Source organism: Mus musculus, chromosome 4 (assembly GCF_000001635.26).
Source record: "Mus musculus strain C57BL/6J chromosome 4, GRCm38.p6 C57BL/6J".
Taxonomy (NCBI): Eukaryota; Metazoa; Chordata; class Mammalia; order Rodentia; family Muridae; genus Mus; species Mus musculus.
This window is the reverse complement of record NC_000070.6, coordinates 14,079,323-14,091,182: the sequence shown is the minus strand read 5'-3', so window position 1 is coordinate 14,091,182 and position 11,860 is coordinate 14,079,323. Positions and strand designations below refer to the sequence as shown.

At 39.2% G+C, this 11,860-nt stretch overlaps 1 non-coding gene across 1 annotated transcript; it reads left to right on the top strand.

Annotated features, from left to right (window-relative positions):
- Nucleotides 1–11,242: 11,242 nt before the first annotated feature.
- Nucleotides 11,243–11,374, top strand: Gm24068. Its single transcript, XR_003955503.1, has one exon. It is a non-coding gene; the product is annotated as a small nucleolar RNA SNORA17 (small nucleolar RNA).
- The last annotated feature ends 486 nt before the right edge of the window (nucleotides 11,375–11,860 follow it).

The following is an 11,860-nucleotide window of genomic DNA, read 5'->3' as shown; positions in this document are numbered from 1 at the left end:
GGCAGCACAATATCCAGTGATTAAAATGATATTTAGCAGACCAAATCACCAGCCCAGCATGCTCCTCCAGCTGAAGAATGAAAAGAAGACAGCCCAATCCAGGTCAAGCGGGAGATAGTTGCGATTTAAGTGCAAAGACACGGAGCAGAAACAGACACAGAGGCAGCACGCAAATGTCCAAATGTCAGGTGCAAACTACAACAGGAACAAAGAAAGGGACCAGCAGCGGTGAAGCCCAAAAGACAATTCTCTGCCACCAAATTTGAAGCAGCAAAAGGTATCCATGTCAAAAGTTTGTGCTGGGTCAGTTCAACACAGAGGACAACCAGAGGACAACACAGAGGTCAAGTACCAGCAGGAATCCTATGAATTTGTCATCAAGAAAGATGAAATGTGATCATCCAGAGTAGAAGGAGCTGAGGGAGGACCTCAAGGCCAGGAGATAGAACAGAGCAGAAAACAGCTCTGACACAGTTGAGATGGTGAAGCAGGGGATGACCTGCAAAGGTAGGCAGAAGAGGGCTCTGTGGCACTCACTACCTGAGAACTTAATAACAGGGGATAGTGAGAAACCCTGTCTCAAAAAACCAACCAACCAACCAACCAACAAAACAAACAAAACCAGCTGACGGTGCTAGTGGAAGCATCAGGAGGTAGAGTCTAGTGGAAGGAAGGAAAGTGAGTTGAGTTGCTGGGCATGTGCTCTCAGGTGATTGTCCTGTTCTGGACTCACCCGTTCTGTCTCTGCTCTGCTATGCCCTCCAGAGGAAATAAAAGACACAGCTCTCTCTCTCTCTCTCTCTCTCTCTCTCTCTCTCTCTCTCTCTCTCTCTCTCTCTCTCTCTCTGTCTCTCTCTCTCTCCCCGTCCCTCTGTGTGTGTGTGTGGTGTCTGTCTGTCTCTGACTCTGTCTCTGTGTGTCTGTCTGTCTCTCTCTGTGTATGTCTCTGTCTCTCTGTGTGTCTCTGTCTCTCTTTGTGTGTGTGTGTGTGTGTGTGTGTGTGTGTGTAATTTAAATGGATAAATGTCTTGGAAGTTATTACCACAATATAAAAAGTCAGTATCCTCCTCGAATTCTAAAAAGCCTTCATGAATATCCTCTCTGGTCTCCCAGGGTATTTATTTTGTGATAGTTCTGAGGGTGTCTGTTACCTGCTCTGTTTTTTCTTTTAACAATGAAGCAGAGCAGACTCTTGCCAGGTACCAGTGACTGTTCTCGATGCTTGATCTCAATCTCCTACTCTTTCCCACATGGCTTCTAACATGGCTTCTATTAGTGGCTGTCTTAGGGACCTCATTTGTCCCATGTTCTTGAAATCAGTCATAGTCTACAGTGACCAAAGAATTATGGCTGTCTCCTTCAAAGAGATGCTTGTTTCTGCTCATTTTGTGCTTGGGTTTTCCTTTGTTACCTGTAAGACTACGAAGCACTCCACAGCAGCTTCACATAGCAATCCTGTTTACTCCTTTGTTTCAGTCTGCACTTTTCTGAAATGAAAAAAAGTGCTAAGTCTCTTCCAATTTAAATTGAACTTGTAGGAAGCTAGGAGAGCTGCCATATGAATCCATTACTCAGGTACCTCAAAATGATACCCTCTCCTCATGGCCAGCCATATATGTATATCTTTCCAGAGACCACTAGGATCATGCATGCAAATTTCACCCTTGAAATGACTTATCTTACAGCTTCATGAGGAGAATTACAAAAACTATACACTGATAACGACTGAGTTACTTGACCTACCAGAAAATGACCTATCATGAGACATCAACCCAGGTACAAAATCAGCCCCAATAGTTACAAGACTTGGTTATTATAATAGAACAACAGAGTTTCCTGGGAATCTTACACCTCACTAGCACACCAGCATCCGTTCCTCTCAGCTAATGTGAGCCACCTATGCACAGAAGCATACAAGTCAGCATTTCAAAGAAAACATTTATTATAGACCTTTCTACAAAGTCCTAAAAACAGTGTTCTTTCTTAGTTGAGTCAGTCTACTACTAATTAAAAGTAGCATTTTGGGGGCTTTCTCTGTGTGGCAGTCATGATTCACGTGCCATTTTCTTGAGTCTCTGTCATAGTCATGTGATCTAAGTCTCCATTTTGCAGGCAAGACAAGTGGGTGAGATATGGAACATTTAATGAGCTTGATTGACTCTAGATCCTTAAATAGCAACACTACCTGTTTATTATTTACGCAGAACATCCCGATTTTCAAGTGATTCACATAGATTTCTTTAGCTTCTATCCAAGTGAGTTAAAAGCAATTTCTTCTAATAGCACCTTAAACCCAAATCACTCATTTAATTTTAATGAGGCTGCTTAAGCTCAGAATTGGGGGAGTTAGGAGCAAAATAAAAGCTATAACACACTGAAGACAGCAATGACGGTTACCATGTTTGTAAAGCTTGAAGTGGTTTATATTTTCATATTTATTTCTCACTGCTAACTACTATATTTACTTTTTATTTAAACACTGAAACGTGTCAATATAAATCCTTGCTATGTGCAATGAAGCAGCAGAAGTAATTCAACTTTAAAACATTATAAAAATCGTAAAGGAAAAAAAAAACTTTTCACATTTTTAGAAACTTTGATGGATTATTTTGCTGAGTGACAGTCAATGAGAGCAGACGAGCAGAGCGACGTGATTAGGCAGTTACCAACAGAAGGAGCTGATGGGTTTCTGAACCCCACGGGCAACAGAAATGGCAGAGCAGATTTTTGGGAAATTTTACACATTAGTACATAAACAGTCTGTCAAGAAATCGCACTTTTCAGATGTCTACCTCCTACGGTCTTCAAGGCATTACAAACTATCAGAAATGTGATCTGCAAAGGAGACGTTTCCTAGCTTCACAGGAAATGATTTCCATCCCCGCCAGAGTCCAGGAGGGCGGAGTGAAAAGGTAACAAGTCCTTTTACAAACTGACCTGACAGTGGATTGTGAACCATTGCAGCGCTAGAAAAAAACCTCAGTACAAAGTATCTCTTGAAGACTTCCTACACTGCCAGCAGAGCAGATTTGAGTTATGTTGAGTGGGAAACCAGATTTGAAAAGGGACATAGGAAAAAAAAAAAAAAAAAGGAGAAATAAAAATTACATAGAGTGTAAAGTAACCCTGGAAAGATATTAAAAAGGAGAAAATTTCTTGGCAACAGTTCTCAAAATGGATGCATCAAAGCCAATTAGGAGATCAAAATATATGGAGACAGGATCATAAAAGTGGGGGTGACAATATAGGCAGCTTGGAAGCTAATTAGAATGGAGAGGTGATAATTGTATGCACTGGGGGAAAGGCAAACTGTAGAGTGTTGAATGGAAATGAGGGAGAGATTGAGAAGGAAAAGATCTCAAACACTTCTGCAGTGTGGTAGTAAATAGTCAAAAACAAAAATGTGACAAATGAACCCTTGCTGAGGTGAGGAAAGCCTCCCTAGGAACCTCGAGCTTTGTGCTGCAATGCTAGACTCCACACAGATCATGCTCCTTCAGAAAGGCAACTGTGGACTCACTCTCAACCCCTCACTGGAACCCTGCACCCCGGGCATCCCTGTGCCCTCTTGGGGAGTGGGTTTAAGGGAGATTGAAGTCTCCTGGATCAGGGTTCAAGCCCCACTTCAAGTACTAAGCTGTTCACCGGGGCGTGGGGCCAATTTTTCTCTTTCTCGTTCCATCTCTATGCTGTTGCTCCTTTTCTTTTTCCAATGAAGTTTGATCTCATCCTAAATCCTTGCTGTACAAGTTAACTGTAGATTAGCAGGCTTTGCCAGAATTTCTATGAACTCTTTCAGCCCCCCTCCGGATGACACCGGTTTAGACTGGTTTTAGTGAAGCAAGGGCTATGGTTTTTCCTGAGTAAGTTCACTCATGCAGCAGTTCTGAAAGGAGGCTGGGAACACTTAACACTTGGAGGAGGCACCAAAGACTGTGCTCTCCTTCCCCTAACCTCCTTTATAAGCACATAAGTGGACAGCATCACTCTCTCATGGCCTTTATCAAAGTAACAAGCTGCTTACCTAAACACTTTCACAAGGCGACCCTTTCCAGGCAGCAGCCAGGAATTCCATCTCCCTTCTCTCTGTGAAGTGCATGGTTGCTTCATTGAAGCAAGTTAAATTGCTTTTTCCATTGACTTGCTTGCTTGATTTTTACCCAGTGAAGTAGTCTTATAGATGAATGTCTGAAAGTATTTTTCAAAGGGAATGTATTAAAGCCACAATGTACCATTTTTAAGCTAATGAAGTATCCAAAAAATTTTTTTAAAAAGAGAACATAATAGGCTAGCTGTGATTCTAACAAATGAAAGTTTAATTTAATATATTAAGCCAGTAAAATTAGAAGTAGGTTTAGAAATTAATTTACTGATATACCAAATAAGATAAAACATAATGGAGTGATTAGCTTTCTCTAAATAATTAATTCCTTTAGAGTACAGCCACTTCTCAAACCCCAGTGAAAACTTTGTAATTCACTATTTCTCTTTAGTCTGGAGCTCCCCTATCTTTCAGGAAACGCTTATTAAAATTACTGCCTGATATAGTTTAGATCTTGAGTGTCCTCTAAAGATTCATATGTCAAAGGGTGGGTCCCTAGCCTGAGGCTATTGGAAAATGGCACAGTTTTCACAAAGAGGACTTCAAAGTCACTGAGGACAGAGAGTCAAAAAGGATAGTGGTACCATACCTCTTTCTTTTATACTCCTTCAGTTCCTGACATTGTCATGCAGACTTCTACAGGAGGCCTAAAAGCAGAACACGCACTGAAATTTTCAAAAATGTAAGCTAAAATAAAGCTTTTGTTTATCTCAATGAGTTTTTCATTGTAACAGAAAGTTAATGGGGCCTGAGTGTGATTTCTTTTTAAAACAATGAAAGAAATGCAAAAATAATGCATATCACTAGATATATGCATACATACATAATATATATGCGCATATATATACATACAGATATATATCCACTTCTAGTTAAGATGAATTAATTTAGTTAGTTCATTAAAACTAAACAAAACTGGGATAGAGAAGTATGTTAGCAAGCTAAGACCTAAGAAAGGTTTATCAAAATTGTTTAACATAACTTCAAATGACTACAAAACAAATTGAATTTATTGACATGCCTAAGACATGATTTAATGTAAACTTCTGCAAGGTATGCTAATATGAAGTAGATTTTTTTCCACCTAAAATTATTTTTCTCAAAAGACAAAATGTAAAAAATCATTATTTTAAAGCTCCTGAACACTCAATAAAAGGGAATTATCACTAGTGATGTTCAGCCTTTCTGATCATTTGTATGTGCTCAGCCCAGGGAGTGGCACTATTAGAAGGTGTGGCCCTATAGGAGTAGGTGTGGCCTTGTTGGAATAAGTGTGTTACTGTGGGTATGGGTTTTAAGACACCCACTAGCTGCCTGGAAGGCAGTATTCTGCTAGCAGCTTTCAGATAAAGATTTAGAACTCACAGCTCCTCCTGCACCATGAGTGCCTAGATGGTGTCATGTTCCCACTTTGGTGATAATGAAATGAACCTCTGAACCTGTAATCCTGTCCCAATTAAATGTCCTTGTAAGAGTTGCCCTGGTTATAATATTCGTTCACAACAGTAAAACCCCAAGACAGCCCTCTAATTGCCCTAGATTTTCATCTAGAGGCACACACACATGACCTGAAAAAATAAGGAGCCTGTGTAGAACCTGGCATACTCCTTGAGTCAAGGCAGAGCTGAGTATTCGGGGACTCCAAGCAGGATCTTTTCCGTAGTACTGAACCCTGAGGCAAGATCTGCTCATGCCAGAATGCAACTGACCAGCGTGTGAAGAAAATGCTTTAAAGGGTCTTGTCACAGAGGTGAATAATGAATTAGCCCTAGGGAAAAAATATAACTATTACTTCATCCAGTAAATCATAAAATACAGTCCTGGAAAACCAAACCTGATTAACTTTATTGTTTCCTAGATCTAAAGTCAGGAGTATTTTCAAAAAATACCCAGCACACCCTTCAGAATAAAAATTACCTTGCCTGGTTATTAAACAAAAAAATTCTTTATATGCAAAGAAACAAGAACACTGAGCCCGTGAAGAGAACAATGAGATCATGAAATCTAAGACAGATTAGAACAAGTCAAACATACCTGCTTACCCTTTCACTGGTTCATAGTTTTACCCTTTACTTTGATAAACCTCCACTTGTAAATAAGAGACCTTTCTAAGTTCTGTGAATTGCTCGACCACATTGCCAAACCTGAGAAGATATTGGGAAGGCCTGAACATTGAGTCAGATAATCAGGTGAATATGCTTAGGAACCCACAAATCTGTAGACTCATCTTGTGTTTCAAATGAGGACTCTTCTCTGAACTGAGCTTAGGCTAACTTCAGTATCAGACCAAGTTCATACAAAGCCAGCATCGTAATCAACAAGTAGAAAATACTCAACTAGAACATGAATGAGTACATACTTTTAAAAATTAAGCCGATATATTTGGATGATAGATACTCCATAGCAGTTATTTTTACCCTCGATACATACCAGTTAGAGCTCTGATTCCCTTCTGCTTTTCCTCAAGTCATCCCCTGAGGAGATATTTTCTGTTACTCTATCTGAGATTTTAGTCATCCCATCTAACACTTCAAATCCTCCTTCAAGCTTGTTGTTGTTTATTGAGTACACAGTCCATGAACTATTTGTTCTTATCTTTGCTTTTTTTTTTCTGCCTCCTCACACAGATCGCCAGCTCCAAGAAGGCACTGGTTTGTGTCTCAGTTGTTCACAGCTCGATTCGCTGTGTGTGGAACAGTGCTGGAATATAGCACATTTTTTAGTTAAAGTGATGAGGAGATTAGATGAAAAACAGGATGTAATTTTACCAGCAAGGAGAGTTTTTAAATTGCAGTTTTTTAACAGAGAGAAAAAAAAGAGTTGGAAACAAATGGATGACAGACGAATTGATTGTAAATGGTAAATGTTCGTCCTGGGTAGAGGTTGAAGCAACCATCACCACCCCACCCCCAGAGCCTGGGACCTGTTAGAGACGAAGATGCCCAGGAAGAGGTTAATGAAATCTTCAGTAACAAAAGTGAGCAAGGTAAATAGGGAACTGGGAGAAAATGAAGAAATAGGTCTAGATTAGAAGAAATAATAACCTAAAGTTTTAAACATGGCACTTGACTCCTTTCTAAATAGTGAAGAGTGCTGTAGTTCTCAGGATATGAGGTGGGTCAGAGGTGGAGAGTGAAACTTCTGAACTCAGCAAGAGTAACAGAGACTCATCCCAGGGAGACATGTCATCTAAATCTGTTGAATAAAATATTGTTAAATCCCGCAGTGTTTGTTCAAATTCCTTTCTCTGTTGAGTTTATCTTTCAGAGACTCACAGGTGAATATACAACATTGGAATGTACCAGGATTGCTGTATTGGAAAATCTCAGGTAAAGACATTTAGTAATTGTAGGCCAGCGGAGATATCTACCACCTTCAGCATCTTCAAAACTCTCGAGAATTGAATGGATCTTTTCTTTATGGCTGAAAATAAACCTAGAGTACTTCATTACGCTTCTTAATAACAAAGCCCTTTTGCAAACAAGCAGGCCATGAGCAGAACTTGAGATGAGTAATCACATCTGAGCAGTTTAGATGATCAGTCATCTTACATGTGCATAAAATATTAAACATAATGAACATGTTAGAGGGCTATTGATCTATTCCTGTCCAAGTCACAACAAAACATGATGGTTTCTTAGTGATTGAGAGCATTTATTAGACCCTGGGGCTTATCCACGTGAGTAAGTAGAAGGTCTTCGATGCATGATTTCCAGGAGCGCTCAGACATCTGAGCTCCTAACTCACCCACGAGCTCAGCAAGTGCTGTGTATTGAATTAATGCGGAAAGGCTGTTATGCAATAAGTCTGATATTTATGGCTGTTCTTATTTGTAGCATTAATTTTAAAACCTCATGTTCTATTTCAATCACAAGCCTCAAAAATCATGGGCAGTGTATGGAGCTTCCATTCAGCCCACATCATCCAGTCTTCCAAAAACTTCATCGCAATCCTCTCTTCTCCTTTTTCTTTTTCTCTTCTGCTTTCCTTTCTCCTTCCACATACTAGGAGCCATGTTCATATTTGTTCTTGTTGTATTTTGGTTTAACCATGGAGCATGCCTGCCCTTTCTCACCCAGACAACTCAACCCATCATATTTAAGACAGGGCTTCTACCGATATGGAAGAATGGGGGTAAAGTGAAGCACCTATATTAAAATGACTTGGAGCATCAATTTTGTCGGGAATGTTCATTTTTAACAGTATGCTTTAGAAGATTCTCCTTCAGTTGTACTTTTAGACAAGAAACAGTTGAACATGCCAGGTCTCTCAGCTGTTCAACTGAGGCTGTAGACATGACTGAGCTCCTTCGAGAACACCCATTCCCATATCATTTAGTTCACAAGAATCAATGTGCAGATTATGTATTGAATAGTCATTATTTTAAGCTATTGTATTTTGGGTGGTATGCTACAGAGTAAAAAGCATTTTACTTCTGCTCTATTGAAGAACAACCCTACACTGTGTCTTCTGCTCTTCTAAAACGTTATAATTTCAATACTAATGAAAGAAACCACAATCCTTTGTACTAATTTCTAGATTGTATATCAATTCCTATCAAATCTTCAGGGGAAATTAATAACAACATCATTTTATCAACATACAAATTGTAGATTAAAGAGATTATGTAAATTGTTCAAGTTTATACTAGCACTAACATTTATGGATGCTTTATTTGAACCCAGGACATGCATTAATCACTAAGATTATCATTGAGTCAAAGCTTAAGTGTTAAGTTCTTAGGCCTAAAAATTGGACCTACAGTAAAATGAATTAAACTTTTCATTTATCATTTTAACCAGGTCCTTATCATAATCCTTAGAATAACAAAAGTATGTAAGCAAGTACTTGCTGAACTAAAGAAGATTTTAACACGTCTAGACACCTGTTTCTGGTTTGTCTTTGTGCCTACTTGCTCAGCAAACCAAGATGAAACAAATTGCATGAAAATGGTGCTTTGGTATTTATAAGAGTTCTGATTTGAAGCATTTTTGAAATGGCTTTCCATTTCACTTTGTAGATTTTTTTTTAATGTCTTATTGTAACTGTCACTGGGCTGAGTGACTGGCTGACTATTCTGTAGTTCACTGGAATTCTATGACTGTGGCTCAGAGCTCAGTGTGGCAAGCATTTTAATGACAATTTCAAGACTTTGATATCTATTAAGAGGAAATTGTCAGAAATGGTTATACTTGGGAGCTATAAATATTAGATTCTCAAGAATAGAATTTACTGAAATTTTAATCTGAATTTGTTTTTTGTTTTCGTTTTTTTGAGGTTTTTGTTTGTTGTTTTGTTGTTTTATTTTGGTTTTTAGGTTTACATCAAACAAATCAGGCACTTTCTGTGTTTTATTTATTGTCTTTCTGTGTTTTAGTGATAGCTGTATCCCTGGTACATTTAACATCAAATGTTTCTCCTCTGTATATACATGCTGGACACACATTATCTATCCAATGAGTACTCAGTTCTCTCTCTCTCTCTCTCTCTCTCTCTCTCTCTCTCTCTCTCTCTCTCTCTGTGTGTGTGTGTGTGTGTGTGTGTGTGTGTTTACACAAATGAGATCAACAATTGGTGAGACTAAAAGAAAGAATAAAGTTGTGGAGATTTTGTTGACCGTTGTGTTTCTGGGTTGGACACAAGCAATTTGAGCAGGTTCAACGTCACAGCTCCCATGAACTGAACTTCATTTCTCCAGTCTGTCTGGCCTTATTTAAGACTGTCAAGATCTTCCAACTTTTTCTCAAGGATCTGTAGTTTTCAGAAAACATATCTTGCTCCCAGGCGGTTTTCCCTTCATTTTAGAAAAGCATTTTCAGCATTTCTTACTGAACCAAGCTTAAATCATTAAAAAATAAAATAAAACATCCTTGATTCTCCAAACTGTTTAAGAATTTTCATCATTCTTTTGTCCCATTTCCTAGCATTACTTTTCGAATGGTTTGGATTTAGGCAAACCTAAAATAGATTTTTGCCAAAACTTCCTCCCACCCTTAATTTTTAAACCCATGTGTATTTTAAGGAAAATTTAATACATATGCTTCTAATTCATGTGCACTTAACTCATCAGAACATTGTTTTGTAAGACCTGTTTGAAGTTAAGAAGTCTTTTTGGAGCCTTCCTTTAATAAGACTTTTCAAGCCTTTATTCTTAGAAGCAGGAAGTCATATTTTGCCAGGAGTAAATGAATTTAAACCCTGACTCAAGGTTTACATTTAGCCCCGAACTGACAGCCAAGATACTTTGTGAGCTATGTACAAAAACAAGTTCTTCTTGCCCCTAGGATTAATTAGTTTTGTTTGTATTGTGCTTTAAGTCAGAAAACTTAGACAAGTCTTTATCTATCTTACTTGAAGATACAAAAGTTGTCAATATTCATGAAAATACCTAATTCTAAAAATCACACTGTATGCACCATAAAGCTCTTAATATTTGCTGATATATATTTACTAATGAGCTGATGAGACAGTTTCCTTAGGACAAGAAACAATAAAAGCTTTCCACATTGAGCTACACATAAGTGATGGGAGGGGCATGATGAGACATGGAGAGCCTTCACTCGTGTAGTAACAGATGACAACACCTCTGTGCCTATAAATATAGCACAACAAGTACATTGATGGGTTTTAGCACAGGTCCATGTGTCAGAGAAAATGACATGAAATACAAAGAGTAAAGAACAAAGGGGAGAGATAAGACATTTAACAAGATGCCATTGATGAATGATGAAGACAAGGAAGACAACAGAAATCTCAGAGTTTTAAACCAATGACTCCTTGAGCTAGGATGCTTCCATCAGAATTTTCCCTTCTGTTGATGGCCACAGCTGCTCCCCTGTTGTCTACTGCCACTTTTTAGGCTAAGGAGAGGCTTACCTTGTTTTTGTTTGCTTCCTGAAAAGCTAGTGAAAGCCACAAACCACAGGAAAACACACTTACCTGAGTTTCTTTATGAGGAATTTAAAGAAACATCACATTTAAACAAAGCCAGTAAGTCTCATTATTGTAAGCCTAACAATAAACACCTTTTTAAAAATTTTTGCTGATTATTGATAGAAATGAGTGCAGCCCAGTCACTAGCATCAAAAGGCATGTATGCTTTCTGGCCTGAGTTAAATGGAGATTAAGAAATCTTTATTCCCTGCCCCTAGAGGCCTTGCCGATGTGGCTGCTGTATTACATGTGTATCAATAGGTGGCAAAAAGCCGAGAGGCTGTGTCTACACTCAGTGTTCTGATCTACGAACATTTGAATGATTAGTACCCTAACATCCCCTGAACAAAAGCAAGCCTGAGAAGACAATCAATCAGGGGTCAGGGGGCCAGGACAGCTAGTTACCCTGAGAGGACCACCAGTCTAGCACTACACAGGGCTGGATAGGCTCCCAGCTTGAGAGTGACCCAGAAATGAGACAAACCTTGCCTGGCCAGAGCAACCCAGAAATTAGAAGAACCCAGCCTGGAACATCAGGCCTCAGGCAGGAGTGAGGCTGAGACAAATGACCCCCCTAAACACACACACACACACACACACACACACACACACACACACACACACACATTGGATCATGCCTGTGGTTCCTGCAAGAGGAACAAGCCAGAGACAACCATTAGTCTGCTGTCATGAGGACAGTGACAGCGAGAGAGAGCTAGCCCAGGTCATCACAGCAAAAGAGCAGCACCTGCTTCTTGTCTGCCATATGGTTGCCTCCTATTTGCCCTCATTGCCTAGGGAAAGCAGAAGAGTTGGCCCTGGTTT